We start from the raw sequence: 16,299 nt of genomic DNA, 5'->3' as shown, positions 1-16,299 counted from the left end.
CACATGTTTAATATCTAAAACTTTTATAGATGGCGAACAATGCACCAGAGAAGATGAAGATGAAATTTTAACATGTACAACTCACAAGCTGTGTTTCTAAGTAACTGTGTTACTTCATCAAGGTCCAAGCCTGATGGATCATCATCAACATCAGATCACTCTATAGAAAAAGAAAAACAAAAAAGATAATAATTAGTAACGGATTGCGTGAAAAATGTCAATGTGATTTTAGCTGATGGACATAGATATCAACCATGAAGTCCAAATTTAGATGTAGAGTAACCAACACCCTCTACAGTAGTGTGATCTCGTCCCGATGTTCATAACTTACAAGGTACGATGTTGATGCCTGAACCTTTGTTTCATTATTCGACCGTTTGTAGCGAGATTTCTTACTCCTCATCCTCAATAAATCCTTGATAGAGCTTCAGCCGTTAGCCATTGACTTTGAATGGAATTCCATTTCGAGATTTAATTCCGACTGCACCGTGTGGGAAAATATGGGTGATGGAAAAAAGGTCCTGACCACCTAGACTTTAATTTACCAGGAAATAATCGAAGTCGTGAATTAAACAATAGAACTTGATCTCTTACCCGAAATTCATTAGGTTTAATGTGTTTATTATGCAAATTTTTTATTCTTTCCTTATAAATTTCAGAGTTATAGTATGCATAATTCCTTAATTCGTCTAATTCATTTAATTGGCAAAATCGATTTTTACCAGCAATTTCTAAGTCTAAGTTTACGTTTTTAATTGCCCAGTAGGCCTTGTGTGCTATTTCTACTGGCAAATGATAACTTTTTCCATAGACAAGCTTATATGGGGTTGTACCTATTGTTCTTTTATACACTGTTCGAAAAGCCCATAAAGCATCGTCTAATTTATCGGCCCATTCCTTTTTATTTAACCCTACGGTTTTTTCAAGTATTCTTTTTAAACCTCTATTAGTCACTTCGGCTTGTCCGTTTGTTTGAGGGTGATATGCTGTTGAGACCCGTTGATAGACCCCATACCTTGTTAAGATTTTTTCAAGTTGATGATTACAAAAATGGGTACCTCTATCACTTATTAATGCTTTTGGTGTTCCAAAATGAGAGAATAATCGTTTCAGAAATCTTACCACGACTCTTCCATCCTTTGTTGGAAGTGCCTCGGCCTCGGCCCATTTAGATAAGTAATCTACCGCCACAAGTATATATTTGTTTCCTTTTGACGGTGGGAAATGTCTCATAAAGTCGAGTCCCCACACATCAAAAATTTCACAAACAAGTATGCCATTTTGTGGCATTTCGTTTTTGGAAGAAATATTACCTGATCTTTGGCAAGCGTCACATGTCTTGACAAGACTTTGGGCGTCTTTGCAAATGGTTGGCCAATAAAATCCTGAATCAAATACCTTTCGTGCGGTACTAGCGGCACCATGATGTCCTCCGTATGGACCTTCATGACAATGGCGGAGAATTATCCTTGCTTCACTACCATGTACGCATCGACGGATGAGTTGATCAGCACACATTTTGAAAAGATAAGGATCTTCCCAAAAATAATGCTTTACATCGGCAAAGAATTTCTTTCTTTGATGATGTGGCCATCCTTTTGCGACTATACCGCTAGCTAGGTAGTTAGCATAGTCGACGTACCATGGCTTTTCTCGGTATTCCACCATTTCCAGAGACTCCGTTGGGAATTTTTCATTGATTTGCTCGTCCCTGTTTGCCTCCAAAGCTGGGTCTTCCAAGCGCGAAAGATAATCTGCTGCGGTGTTTTCTGCTCCCCTTTTGTCTTTTATTTCAATATCAAACTCTTGGAGGAGTAGAATCCACCGAATCAAACGTGGTTTAGCATCCTGTTTCTTAAAGAGATATCGAATGGCTGCATGATCTGTATAAACTATCGTTTTAGAAAGAACAAGATAAGAACGAAATTTATCAAAAGCAAATACCACGGCTAGTAATTCCTTTTCGGTTGTTGTGTAATTTTCTTGTGCATCGTTAAGTGTTTTACTAGCGTAATAAAATGGGTGAAAATGCTTATCTTTTCTTTGTCCCAAGACGGCTCCAACAGCAAAGTCACTTGCATCGCACATGATTTCGAAAGGTAGTTTCCAATCAGGCTCTATCATGATAGGTGCATTGACTAGCATTTCCTTTAGTGTTAGAAATGCTTAATTGCAATCCTTGTCAAAGATGAAAGGGACATCTTTTTCAAGTAATTTTGTTAGAGGCCTTGAGATCTTAGAAAAGTCTTTGATAAATCGTCTATAAAATCCGGCATGCCCTAGGAAACTTCTGATAGCTCTAATGGAGGATGGGGGTGGTAATCGAGAAATAGTGTCTATTTTTGCTCGATCAACCTCCATTCCTTCGCTTGAGATTTTGTGACCGAGTACCATTCCCTCCGTTACCATGAAATGGCATTTTTCCCAGTTAAGGGCGAGGTTAGTTTCCTCACATCGGGATAGCATTCGTTCAAGGTTATCGAGGCATTGGTCGTCTGAATCTCCAAAGATAGAAAAGTCATCCATGAAGACTTCCATTGTCTTTTCTATCATGTCATGGAAGATGGCCACCATGCAACGTTGAAAGGTTGCGGGGGCATTACGTAGACCAAAAGGCATGCGTCGATAAGCAAAAGTTCCATAGGGACATCTGAATGTTGTCTTTTCTTGGTCTTCGTGTCCTATCAGTATTTGAAAGTAACCTAAAAAACCATCTAAGAAACAATAAAATTTGTTAATCTTTCTAACATTTGATTAATAAAGGCAAAGGAAAGTGATCTTTCCTTGTTGCCTCATTTAATCGATGATAATCTATACATACTCTCCATCCTGTGACGGTTCTTGTTGGTATTAATTCATTTTCTCATTAGTTATTACCGTCATACCTCATTTCTTTGGAACTACTTGGACGGGACTTACCCAAGGACTATCGGAAATTCGGTAAATGAGTCCGGCGTCAAGTAATTTGATGACTTCGTTTTTAACCACTTCTTGGACATTTGGATTTACTCTACGTTGTGGTTGTATTACCGATTTGTAGTCATCATTCATTAAAATTTTGTGCGTGCACATGGAAGGACTTATTCCTTTAATATCTACAAGCTTCCAAGTGACCGCATTTTTGTGTTTTTTCAAAAGCGTAATTAATTTTTCTTTTTCTAAACTAGTTAATTTTGACGAAATAATTACAGGTGATTTACCATCTTTGTCTAGAAAAGCATATTCCAAACCTTTTGGAAGTTCTTTGAGCTCAAGAGGCGGGTCTTTAGGAGACTCCTTATTTGGTTGCTCATTTTGATCAAGAACCACAAAGGTTTGTTCTATGGCGACCTCTTCTTCAACAAAGTGGTCAATTTCTTCTCTTGTATCAGGTGGTTCATCTTCATCTTCAATTAGGGGGTCATTATTGCCGAATGGATATTTCATTGAACGCTCAAGATCGACACTCTTTTTAAATGCCCCTAATTGAATAGATAGATTGTTGTACTTCCAATTTTTCAAGGCTTCGTGGGTCTTTACAAAAGGTCGTCCCAATACTAGAGGAGCGTTATCAAGGATGACAAAAGTCGGTTGGGATTACCATTTGATTGGTTTAGACCAAGACATCCTCAACTACCCCTATTGATTTTATTATTTTCCGATTAGATAGAAAAATGGGTATTTGAAGTGGAGAAAAATCACCAATACTTAATTTTTTGAAAATGTAGTTTGGCATTATATTAACACAAAGATCTTTATCAATTGTGATATTACTAATAAAGGAATTTTGAAAAAACATGGAACCGGTGTAATGTTAATTTCAAATGGAACTTCTCTTATTAGCGAAGTTTGATCATTTGTTAACTTAATGCTTACCGTTTCGTCAATTTTAGTGTTAGTGTTTAACTCTTTTAAAAAGTTACCATGAGTGGGTACTAAACAATGATTTTCGAAAGAAGGTGACAAGAGGTTAATTTCTTTAAAATTAGACTCTTCTTGAATTTTAACGTTGTCGGACTCACCTTTTTCGTTGTTTAACTCATGTGTCGGCTTTTCACTTACTTATTCTTCCATTTTTACATTTTCAACTATCTCTTCTTTTTTACAAGTTAATTCTTCCCTTGCGCGGGACTCCTCTACCCTTGCGTGGGATTCTTTTATGCAACGCTTGATTGTTTTAATGTGTTCTATTATCTTATCGGCTATGTGGGTGATAGAAAAGATCTGGATCCTCAAAGCTTGAATCCGGATGTTTGATCCTTGGTTCCTCATAATACTCATATGAAGTAGATGGTTCACACCATTGTTCCTCATTGTAAGTATATGATAGATAAGGGTCGTAACTTTGTTCTTCGTAATACTCATATGAGGTGGGTTGTTCATGCCATGGTTCCTCATAATAAGCATATGAAGGTGGAGGCTCATATCTTGGTTCCTCAAAGTATGAGTATGAAGGCTCATACCTCGGTTCATCAAAATATGAGTATGAGGGAGAAGGTTCATACCTTGGGTCTTCATAGGATGTATATGAAATGGACGGCTCGTACCTGGGCTCCTCATAGAAGGTGTATGAAGTGGATGGTTCAAAGAGATCACAATATTGTACCGAGTGAGGGCTACCATAAATGGTGCAATAGTCTTCCCTATAATCATCCTCCTCATAGGTGTAGTTGTAATCTCCTGAGTATTGATCCATAAGAATCACTCAGCAGACCACAACAGAGTCTCGTGACCAGAAAACAAAAATAAAAACGGAAACAGAGGCTGGACACGACCCTGTGTTCAGTGAGCACGGCTCGTGTTCAGGTTCTGTATCTGGGCGTTTTAATAAAAGTGACTGGTTTTGTGCAGCACGGGGGCGTGTTCAGTGAGCACGACCCCGTGTTCAGACTCTGTATCTGGGAGTTTTGAAAAAAATGTGCAGCACGGCCCCGTGTTCAGTCTACTGTAAATGCAAAAACTAACTAAAATGCAGAAAATGTGCGCGCGTTTTAAAAAGGTTTTGAAAAACTGATTAGGCCGTCGATTTTAAGCTTTCTTAAAATCCTTGTGTCCTCGGAAACAGCGCCAAAAACATGATGCATGTGTAGCGTTATATAATTTTAGTTATATTTTAAGCCCTTTTTAACACTTTAGTCAAGTTTTAAATTTATAAAACACGATATTCTACTAACACTAAACACACATATGGGCAAGTGCACCCATCGTGAGCGTAGTATAGCATTGGTAAGATACCGAGGTCGTCCAAGGACACAAAAGCTTTTAGTACCGGTTTATCCTCAACGTCTAATCAAATCAAAAGTTTAGAAAAAGGTTTTAAAGCATGAAAATAAAAAATGCTGAAGATAAAAATAAAAATAAAAACATATAGACAAGATGAATCACTTGGATCCGACTCGCCTTTAGTGTAACCTTTGATGATTTCCGCACTTTTGCACTTTTTAAGAGATTATCTTAGTTATAGTAGTAGGCCCCTCTTTTGAAGGTGACGTTACCCTCAAACCAGTAGTTTGAGTCAGCAAGGATACAATCCTAAAGGGTCGAAATATTGAAAGATAATTAATTAAGTTATTAATGCGTAATGTGGTAGGCCCCTCTTTTGAAGGTAACGTTACCCTCGGCTAAGTGGTTTGAGTCAGCAAGGATACAATCCCAAGTAGCCGGGTTAATGTATTAATAGTAGTTTACATATGAGGGGATCAAGCCATTCGTACCCCCGCCATCCAATACCAGTGGGTATTGAAGGAGGTCCTAGTAAGCTTGACCCAGGTCCTTGCAGGATCTATACACTGAACAAGGCAAGAACCTTACCAAACCATTCCCTTAACCCCGACCAGGTATCCAACATATCTCTATATAGACCGTAGAGATATGAATGGTGTAAATCTTTTATTTTATATAGACAGTAAAATAATGTCAAGACACCATGGACAAATGATAAGGAAGTTTCACCTTCAACGTAAGAAACTAGTTATTAAAGTCATTAATACAAAACCAAATAAAAAGTGCGAAAAGATAAAAAAAAACAAAAGTATTACACTAAATGCTTGTCTTCACCAAGTGATGTAAGAGACTTAGGCAGACATGGCCTTTGATTGTCAAGAACTCTTACTATCAATCTTGGATCCCGAGACTACTACATACACTCTATGATGGATGATGGTGGTGGATGTGGGAGTTGTGATGGTGGTGGAGTGTGGCTGAAGTGGGAGAGAGGTAATTTGTCAAGGGATGCCTTTAGAGTGAACCAAGCACCTCTATTTATAGCCTGCACAGAAACCCGGACACGGCCCCATGTCCATCCACTTTCTCTTTCTTCATTAATTGCAGTTTGTCTGCATTACTTGACCACGCCCCCCGTGTCCGCTGGGCACGACCGTGTGGAGCTGGGCACGCCCCCGTGTTGGGAAATAGAAGCTTCTACAACTTTGTCTTTTCTGCAAACACTTGAGCATGCCCCCATGTCCGCTGGGCACGGGGCGTGTTCAGCCTTCTGATATCTTGTTTTTGCTTGGGAAGATGCTTTCGAGGGGTCGAGCATGCCACGTTTATTCCTTTTCTTGTATTTATGTTAGATTTAACTGCATTTTTGTTTCTTTTGTTCATTTACGCTCATTTAATCCTGAAAATACAAAAGGAAGATAAAAACACACTTTTTCCAATGTTAGTACTAAAAAATGGTTAGTTTTATGCCTCATTTGATGTAATTTACATGTTGCATTTTACACACATCAACCTTTACATATATATATATATATATATATATATATATATATACCTATATGAGTTTACATCTACATTATACGAGTTACAACATATTACCTTCATATAAATATTCGTTACATACACGTACGACCATTCGAGACGACTAACGCGATCCTATCAATATATATATATATATATATATATATATATATATATATATATATATATATATATATATATATAAAATCTAAACCTCTTGAAATCTAAGTGTTTCCAAAACTTAGTATCTATCACTGACATTAAATGGAACTTTATGAGTATATCTTATTCGTTTCATTCAAGTTAACAACATACAATCGGATCGTTCGATTAGCGATTCGGTAGAGCTCGGTGACACGTAGTTTAGCTACATCATTTTAGTAGAAACTTATAGGTTATTCCGTTTTAGGAATGTCTTAGATTGCATGCTAGCGAGTCACGTTTTGGAAACGACATTATGGAATCACATTAAGCTAGCTTTGCACAAGGACATCGAGGTGAGTTAATAACCCCTACTTTTTTACAGTTTTACATTTTTATAAATGTTTTCAGGGTGGAAAGACATGCAAGTATTGCAAAAGCATACAAGGTTTTCGATGAACAAAAATCACATATTTCTAAACCATGCTACAAACAAGTTTTAAGTAACACAAATGGTTTGTGAATTTCATTAAAGTCAAATGGTTTATGAAAGATTTATACAAAACATACCGGTTTTTACAAAAAAACATAAGCGGTTTACAAAACATGCATGAGCTATAGACTAGTGACGGGGTTGGTCCTAGTTACAAAGGGACTAGGTGTCCTACATACAAATAAGGGGACTTGTTGGTCCTGCTTACGAACAACAGGACAGTGTGTCCTACATACAACCCACGGATCCTGTATGCATGAAGGATCGTTTCGCGACCTAAATGAGTCGTTCAGAGGCGTTTTCGTCAATTACAGGTGCGGAAAACAAGTAATCAACATAGGAATAGCTTGCGATTCACTTTAAACTCTTTCTATATTGATTTGACAGCAATTACAATCAGTTCTCGATCCAGCAGCACTTCGGTACGAGATTCAACACACTTACAAATGAAATCGCTCCAAGGCTATATATAATGTATTGAGTTCGCTTATTGGACAGACCCAATAAGCGAACCACTCGAGCGGACCAACAACAAACCAAATGAGCGATCCAGAATGTTGTTGTTCGAGCGATCCACACATGTCCGTTCGAGCGAGCCTAAGATCTAATGGGCCATATGAGCGAACCTATCATCCCAAACCTATATAATTTCACAATTTCTCGTATTTCGTGCCCAGATCTAACATCTTAAGTCTTGACTCGATACAAGACGGAATCAGCAGATGTAGTGCACCAACAGACTCCCCCTCAGATGTTGATGGAGTCGACTATCGAGTCACAACAATGCTATGTCTTCACATCTTCAGTCTTGATCAAACTTTGGGCTTCTCTCTCTCTATCTTCAGACTCCCCCTCTCGATTTACTGGTATTCCTTTGTTCTTTAGTAACATCTTCAGGATCGTTGTCTGGCTTTCCGTCTAACAGCTTCTCATCTTATCCTGCATAAGCTCTACCTCAAAGTAAATTTCTTTCACATATATATTTCATACATATAACCCTGCACCAATTCAGACTCTCCTTCAAAACAAACACAGATTTTGATGAACCACTTGAAAGGTTAGATTATGAAAACATTTAATTTCACACAAACACTCCCCCTCAAATATTGCTCATCATGTTTAGCACTCGGAATTTTGAAAATCAGCTATTCAACATCAGTTGTCGAAAATCTTTTTGACTTTTTCAAAAATTTATGCTAAAACACACCAAAAATCTTTTTGGATTTTTCTGAAAGAAAATAAAATGCAGAAATAAACTATTTACAGACAATATTTTTGTGAGCTCGTGCAAGAGGATCATATCAGTTTTTGAGATAAATCACCAACACCATTAAGCTTTAAACATACTCAGTTATAAACAATTTACCTAGATTGTCAGTATGTTTGTCCACTTAAATTTTCACACAGACTTCAAATTGATTCGAGATACGATATTAATGTTTTAGAGACTTAAACTTAATTGTGTATCACTCCACTTGAATATACTCCTGTATCCAGATCCCAAATATTCAGTCTTACAGGTGAGTATACCACAGATGATATCTGTAAAGGGGTAGATGCGAAACCGTGAGAGCTCAGGTCAGAACTTCCGTTCAGCAGAGAGATGACGACTCGACTTTTGGTGGGTCCCCTTTAGAGGATCTTTTTTACAACAGCAATGACTATCAATTTTATTGTTTCATCAGCTTGCTGAGGGCGATGCTATATTTCAAGCATTTTGCGAAAAGTATTATCCGGGGACTAGGTCAGTACTTCCATACAGCAGAAGTCCCGGGATAATACCCTAGATATCACTGAGTATAAAGACCTAGTATCTCAGAATACGGGACCTTTCAAACAAGATTTCGGGGGTTACCCATATATTCAAGAATAGTTACCCACGAATCAAGCAAGTTTGATTTAGGTTTATATCTCGTTTCAATTTACTAAATGTGAGAAAATCTACTGACACATCCGCAGTAAGATCGTTTATCACATTTAAACTTTCCAATTCTTTAGCATGTTGTGATAGTCCACTGATGTACTATCATTTCCTCTTTTTCGCAACAAAACTCATTTTTGATTTTATCATGTTTTTGGCTTTTTCAAATTTTCTAATGTTTTTGGATTTTCTGAAATTTTCTTACTCCCCCTAAAATGCAAACACATTAACGAAAATATGAAAACAAACTGTACAGAAACATGACAACCGATATCAAATCACCTCAAATCGCCATTCACTAGGCATAAACAAAATGGTTTTTCCGGAAAATAAGTTTGATTGATTTTACCACTTGTAGGTTTATCAAACAAATGTTCGGGGATGTGGTTCATCATCTTGACTTCCAACCAAAAGTAGGAAAATACAAGTACAACTTAATGTCCTTGATTTACCATATGCAATCAAATCATCTAACCACTTGTAATTATAACCAACAAACATAAACAAACCTCTTTACCGTTTGTATGATTGACGTTACCGAATAAAATTCAAGAAAGATGCCGATTCATGCTCCACGCTTACCAACCTGGGAGCTCCGGCAAGTCCTGAGACTTACTGTTCATAATATGTACCATCCCAGTCACAAACCAGGGATGGTTCAATTTTTTTTCTTTCGTTGTTTTCTTCTCATAAAATTCCTTAACCCCTTTGACTTTTCGATCAATCATCTTGCCAAAGATGTGTTTTACCTTGGGGTTAAAGACCTTCTCAGCATCAAATTCCTGTTCATCATGATAAAATTGGTTAGAAATTTCAACTTTACCAATTTTCTTTTTATAATTCTCAGCCCGAAGTAATGGAAACTCCTCATCATTCACAATCGGAACTGAGTTCTCATCTTTTACATCAGCTTCACATTTTGAAACAATTCGTGGCTCAACTGACTTTGTGGAATCAGTTTCATCGCCCGAAGATAGCTCCTCTGATTTCAACCTATCAGAATCATCGCTAGAGCTTTCACCAATACTCTTAACAACCCATTTCTGGTTGTCAGATTTTGCTCTTTTCTTGTAAAACTTGTTCGAACTCTCACCAATTTCAAAAATAGAATCTTTAAACAGTTTTGTTCTATCAAGTGGTGATTCGAATGCAAACACTTTCTCTTTGATTTTACGAAATACTCCCTGTTTTGATTGTATCGCATTCGAACAATCTTTTGCAATGTGTCCAACAGTGTTACATCAGTAACAGGTTCTTGTATCTCGCTTCTGTTCGTCTTGCTTCTTCGCAAGAAACTCACTATTTGATTCCCTCCAGAAATTTGTCTTTTATTCTTCATCAATTGATGTGCCTGAAACAAATGACATTTTGGATTTAAAATCACGAACATATTTTTCATTTTTCTATTTTTCTGTAGGAGTAAAACCTAATCCTTTCTTTTTGAAATTACCGTTATGGTTTGATTTCTTTTGGAAACCTGAACCAGAACTGTAATTCTTTTTCTTGTTTAATCTTTGTTGTACTCTTGAGGTGTATTTTTTAGGTTTTTCATTAAGACATAAGTCTTTTATTTCAGAAATATTGATTTCTGTGAGTTTGAAAACCTTGTTTATCAATTTAGTTTTGACACCTCTTATTGGAAATTCTTCATCAGAATATAATTTGTCAGAATCATTTAAAGTGTAAGCAACTTTAAACAACCCATCATCCAAATTAGATTTTGATAACAGAAATTTTCTATCATAAACTAATTTTCCCTGTTTTTCTGTTTGCCCCGGATTTTTTGACTCAGATTTTGACTCTGACACGGACTCCGACTTTGACTCTTCACTGTCATCACTATCTAACACATGATCCACGACTTTCTTCATCAATTGAGACTGTTGATCAGTGTCAGACGGTGTAAACACAATATCAATGCTTTCTGGAAGATTGACCGACGACTCTGACTCCCACTGTAAATTTGTGGCCTTTTTGACTCTTTCATCATTTGGATATCTAGGCAAATATCCATTTTCCAGCGGGGGTGGACACTGGTTATAACTGGCACCTTTTTTCTTACCAGATGATGTCTTTTCAGTATCCTTTTTCTTGTCACTCTTCTTCTTGTCAGCAATCTTTTCTTCAACACTAACTTCAGCTGCTTTCTCTTCAGTTACCTCATCATCTTCCCATACCTTCATGCTTTCAACCGTCGGATAAATCCTGTCAATAACATAGGAAGTACATGAGTAACTTTTTAATAAACGATTAACTCTCTCCGTTTCGATTCGTTGCGGCTCAAGCTTCTGTTCTAAAGCAGCACACTTCTCAATATAGTTGTTTACAACTTTCTGCTTAGTCATAAACGCTCCCTGAAGAGTCTTCATAGCAACTGCTTGTTCTTCACTCGTTTGATTGTACTGATTCATTGTCTTGTTCAGCACATCATATGACTCCTTCAGACTGTTTAAGTTGTAAATCAACGTGCTGTTCTGCTTTTCACAATCTCACAGTTTTCACACTTCACCGGAACCTCTTTCGCATCAACACCTTCATCAACCTTGAACTTAGGCACTTCTTTCATAGTTTGCCTTTTCACCACCGGCACTTCTTCATCATCACTACTCACCGGCGTCTTGATCTTTTTCTTTTTCTTCTCCTTCTTGACTTTTTCGTCTTCGCTATCACTCTCAGCAAGCAACTTCATATCTTCTCTGTATTTTCTCGCCCAATACTCTGTATCATCATCACTATCATCTACAATCTTTGTTGTAAATGCAGTGTAAGCTGTGGTTTGATCAGGAATGTAATCATCCCAAGTGAAGTTCGCCCAGCTAAAACCCTCTGCTAGCTTTTCATCCTCCTGATAAATAATCAAAACACTACCATCTATTCTTTTGCCACAATCATAACTACTCACACAAGCCCTCTTTCCCGAATCTTCAATCACATCCCTTCCATGTGCAGTTTGAGCTTGATGTTTTGGTTGTTGTGATGATTGACCAACTTGGTGATAGATGGCTTTGCGATAGTAATCGTTGTTGTTGTTGAACGGATTTTGAGCTCCACTTGCTTCTCGGTTTGTGCACTCCCTCTTGAAATGTCCTTTTTCCCTGCACCGAAAACAAGTGACTTTAGATTTGTCAAAACCTAAAGTAGAAATATTTGCATCACGAAAATCATCTCTCCCCGTGATTTGTTTGAACTTCTCAGCTCTCCGTAAAACACTAGCCAGACACCACTTTATGTCCATCAGTTCCATCTCTTCAGCATCTATCTGGTCGTAGTCTTCTTTGGTTAACATTGGATTGCCGATACGACCTGCAACAAAACAAGTGTAAGATTCCAAAGCCATTCCTAATAAAGACATTTGGCTTTTGGCAACTTCCTTAGAATAATCTTGATCATTTTCAAGATTTAACACAATGTTGCATTGTAATATTCTCCCGTTTTTAGTTGTAGAGATGTTTGGATCAAATGATGGAAATAAAGTAAAACTGGTTTTGCTGCTTGATCCAGATGATGGACTTTCAGATGAACTTTTGGCACTCATACCAGTCACAATCTTTGGAGATAAATTTGATGATTTCTCATTTACCCCAGCTTTATAATATAATCCAATGTCTTGTTCACCATCAAAATCTTTCATTCTAATCACTTTCCGTTGTTCCATCTCTTGAGCTTCGATCTTTTCGATGAACTTACTGAGCGTCAGATTGCTAAAACCTTTCTTATTTCTGAGCATCATCAAATATGTACCCCACGTCTCATAAGGCAATGCATCAGCAAGCTTCTCAATCAGCTCATCAGTACTCTTCTCTATACTTAACCTTTTCATATTTGCAAGCAGATTACAATAACGTTCAATAATTTCTCCCGTACTCTCATTTTTCAACCCTCGGAATAAATCAAACTCTTTCTTCAGAAGTGACTTTTTACTCTTGACCATCTCCTCACTTCCTCTAAACTTCGACCGTAACGTTTTCCAAATCGAGTACGAAGTTCCATTATGCTGTAGAAGAACCATGATATCTTCTTTCACTGCCCGTTGAAGAAGACTAAGCATCATTTTCTCGTCTTTGTACTTTTTCTTAGCATCAGCAGTAAGATCTTTGATTGGAACGGGTTCTTCATCATCATTCAAAGGTCGAATATACTTTGTCTCGACGCATTCCCAAGCATCAAGATAATTAGCTTGCACCCAATTCTCAAACCGACCTTCCCAATTTTTAAATTCCTCAATATTCATTAGTTTGGGAGGTTTTTGCATCGTGCTCGTTTCATTTTCGAGCATCGTATTTTGTGCGAAGGTAATCGGAGTCACCGGCGTAGCGAATGCGTTGAAAAATTCCTCGTTCATTTTCAAAATTTTTGAAAAATTCAATAATCAGCCTTAAAAGCGAATCGGAATGCCAAATGTACACAAAAGCGAACTAATCAGATCAATAAGTGGACCAGAATATCAATTGAACACAAAAGCGGACCAATGGAATCAGATGAGCGGACCAGATGGATCAGATAAGCGGTCCAAACAATTTAACCCTTCGAGCGAACTGATAATGTAATTTGGAGTGAACCAGGTAGAATGACCGAATAAGCGAGCTCAATCACTGTCCGTTCGAGCGGACCAGAACCTGATCGATCGAGCGGACCAAAAATGTTCAAAGGAGCGAACCCGGATGGCTAATCGAGCGAACCAAAATAGACCAAATAAGCGGACCCGGATGATCAAATGAGCGGATCGAACGGTGATTCGACCGAAAGAGCGAACCTTCAATCGGACCTCATTTTTCTTTGAATTTTGGCTGCAAACTTTCAAGGGTTTGTCTCTGTGTAGTTGCGCACAATCCCTGAGATTTTGAGACGATTTCGACCGTTGGAAGTGTCTAAACAGAAAAAGAAGGTGTAGAAGACAGAAATTTTGATGATTTTCAGCTATTCTCTACAGAACTCCTCCTCCTGAAGCTCTGATACCAATTGAAGGATCGTTTCGCGACCTAAATGAGTCGTTCAGAGGCGTTTTCGTCAATTACAGGTGCGGAAAACAAGTAATCAACGTAGGAATAGCTTGCGATTCACTTTAAACTCTTTCTATATTGATTTGACAGCAATTACAATCAGTTCTCGATCCGGCAGCACTTCGGTACGAGATTCAACACACTTACAAATGAAATCGCTCCAAGGCTATATATAGTGTATTGGGTTCGCTTATTGGACAGACCCAATAAGCGAACCACTCGAGCGGACCAACAACAAACCAAATGAGCGATCCAGAATGTTGTTGTTCGAGCGATCCACACATGTCCGTTCGAGCGAGCCTAAGACCTAATGGGCCATATGAGCGAACCTATCATCCCAAACCTATACAATTTCACAATTTCTCGTATTTCGTGCCCAGATCTAACATCTTAAGTCTATGACTCGATACAAGACGGAATCAGCAGATGTAGTGCACCAACAATGCAACTTTAAGGCCTTCATCTTAAGGATTGGATTGTCCTACATACAACTCGCAGGCTCATGCGGGCATGTTGTCATTGTCATGCGTGGACATTGACGGTTAAACAAGTTTCACAAACACATGGTTTCACAAATACAAAGTTTTACAAGAATCAAGTTTTTACAAATACAAAGTTTTCATATAACATGCCGAAGAAAATGATTTTTACTTCGTTTTCTCAACGATATCTCAAAAACCGGTTGTCCAAAAAGATTTATACCAAATCTTTTTCAAATAAACTATGAACTCGCCAACTTCATGTTGATGTTTTGCGTGTTTCTTTCTCAGGTTACATTTTCAAAATATGGCATGGTTGGAATAGGGGAACCATGGGGATTCGAGTACTTAGTGGGCGTTCATTCGTAGAAGTCTTAGCATTATGTGCTTCCGCTGTGCAATGAAGATATCAGTCAGATCACACCAACTCGGATTTTAGCGGGTGTGACGAATTGGTATCAGAGCTACAAGTTTCAGCAAATAGGGTTTCTATAGAGATACCTAGGCTCTAACCTCACTTTCCTCTGGGGACTTAGATCATTAAGACTTTGAATACATACAGAACGCCTAAGACTCGAATACGGATTCCAACCGTTACCAAAAACAATGAGTCTAAATTTTGTTTTTAAACATATGCTAATGTTATGTTTTATACACGGTACACAAAAGAGTTACATACAGTAAACAAAACTTTGAGAGTTTAGGAAACATGCATTTAGGACCTTTGGAAGACTTATGTCGAAATCTGTTAAAGGTTATCACATAGGAAACATGACTATTAACTCGGGAAAACGATGTTATTATATCGTCCATGCTATTTTATTTAACGGAGCAGGTAACCTACGCAAAATGAAGCACAGGCGTGCAAAATTACACGAAACTCAATCTATACATCAACGGAGGTTGAAGTACGTCACATACGACTTTTGAGGCAAGTTCTTTAAGAAGACACGATTGAGCATTTCAACAAAGATGTTAATCCTACCAGCAGGAGAACTGTCAATCAGGATGCGACAATTTGTCACGCAGCCCTGCAACGACACGAATCACGCCGAGGAGAAGTCACATGTCTTCGCGTTCCCCATACCTTATTAAAGACGATTACGGTATATTCGACATTCCTTGGCAATGTCACTTAATAACCGGTCATCACATGAAACCCCAAGTAAAGTCCTTAAATTTCTTTTATTGAAATTCCAACTTTTGCATATCGTGAGTAGATTTTCACACCTCTACTCCTCCTAATGGTCATTGTATCACGTGGATTTCTTTCATGGTAGCAAACACTCATTTACTTCATTTCTCGATAAATTCATATGGTACACATGCATTGTTTGTTACGCATGTGGCTTCACTTCAAACGATTGTTTTAATCAAAAGTTCAAATATTATTTTGCTATATCTAATTATTGCTTTGTGATATGAATGATCTGCATTATTGTAAGTGTTGACTCCTTGATATCGAGTCAACAAAATTCTTGAAACTCTTCTTTCTTTTCAAGTTACGTACATGGTTTTTCGTTGTAACCATGTTGAAATTTC

The 16,299-nt window shown here is 37.7% G+C and overlaps 1 pseudogene; it reads right to left on the bottom strand.

Moving 5' to 3' along the window:
- LOC110869048 overlaps positions 1 to 16,299 on the bottom strand; it is a 39,183-nt pseudogene that overhangs the window by 6,399 nt on the left and 16,485 nt on the right.

Source organism: Helianthus annuus, chromosome 7 (assembly GCF_002127325.2).
Source record: "Helianthus annuus cultivar XRQ/B chromosome 7, HanXRQr2.0-SUNRISE, whole genome shotgun sequence".
NCBI lineage: Eukaryota > Viridiplantae > Streptophyta > Magnoliopsida > Asterales > Asteraceae > Helianthus > Helianthus annuus.
This window is presented reverse-complemented; position numbering and strand designations above follow the sequence as displayed.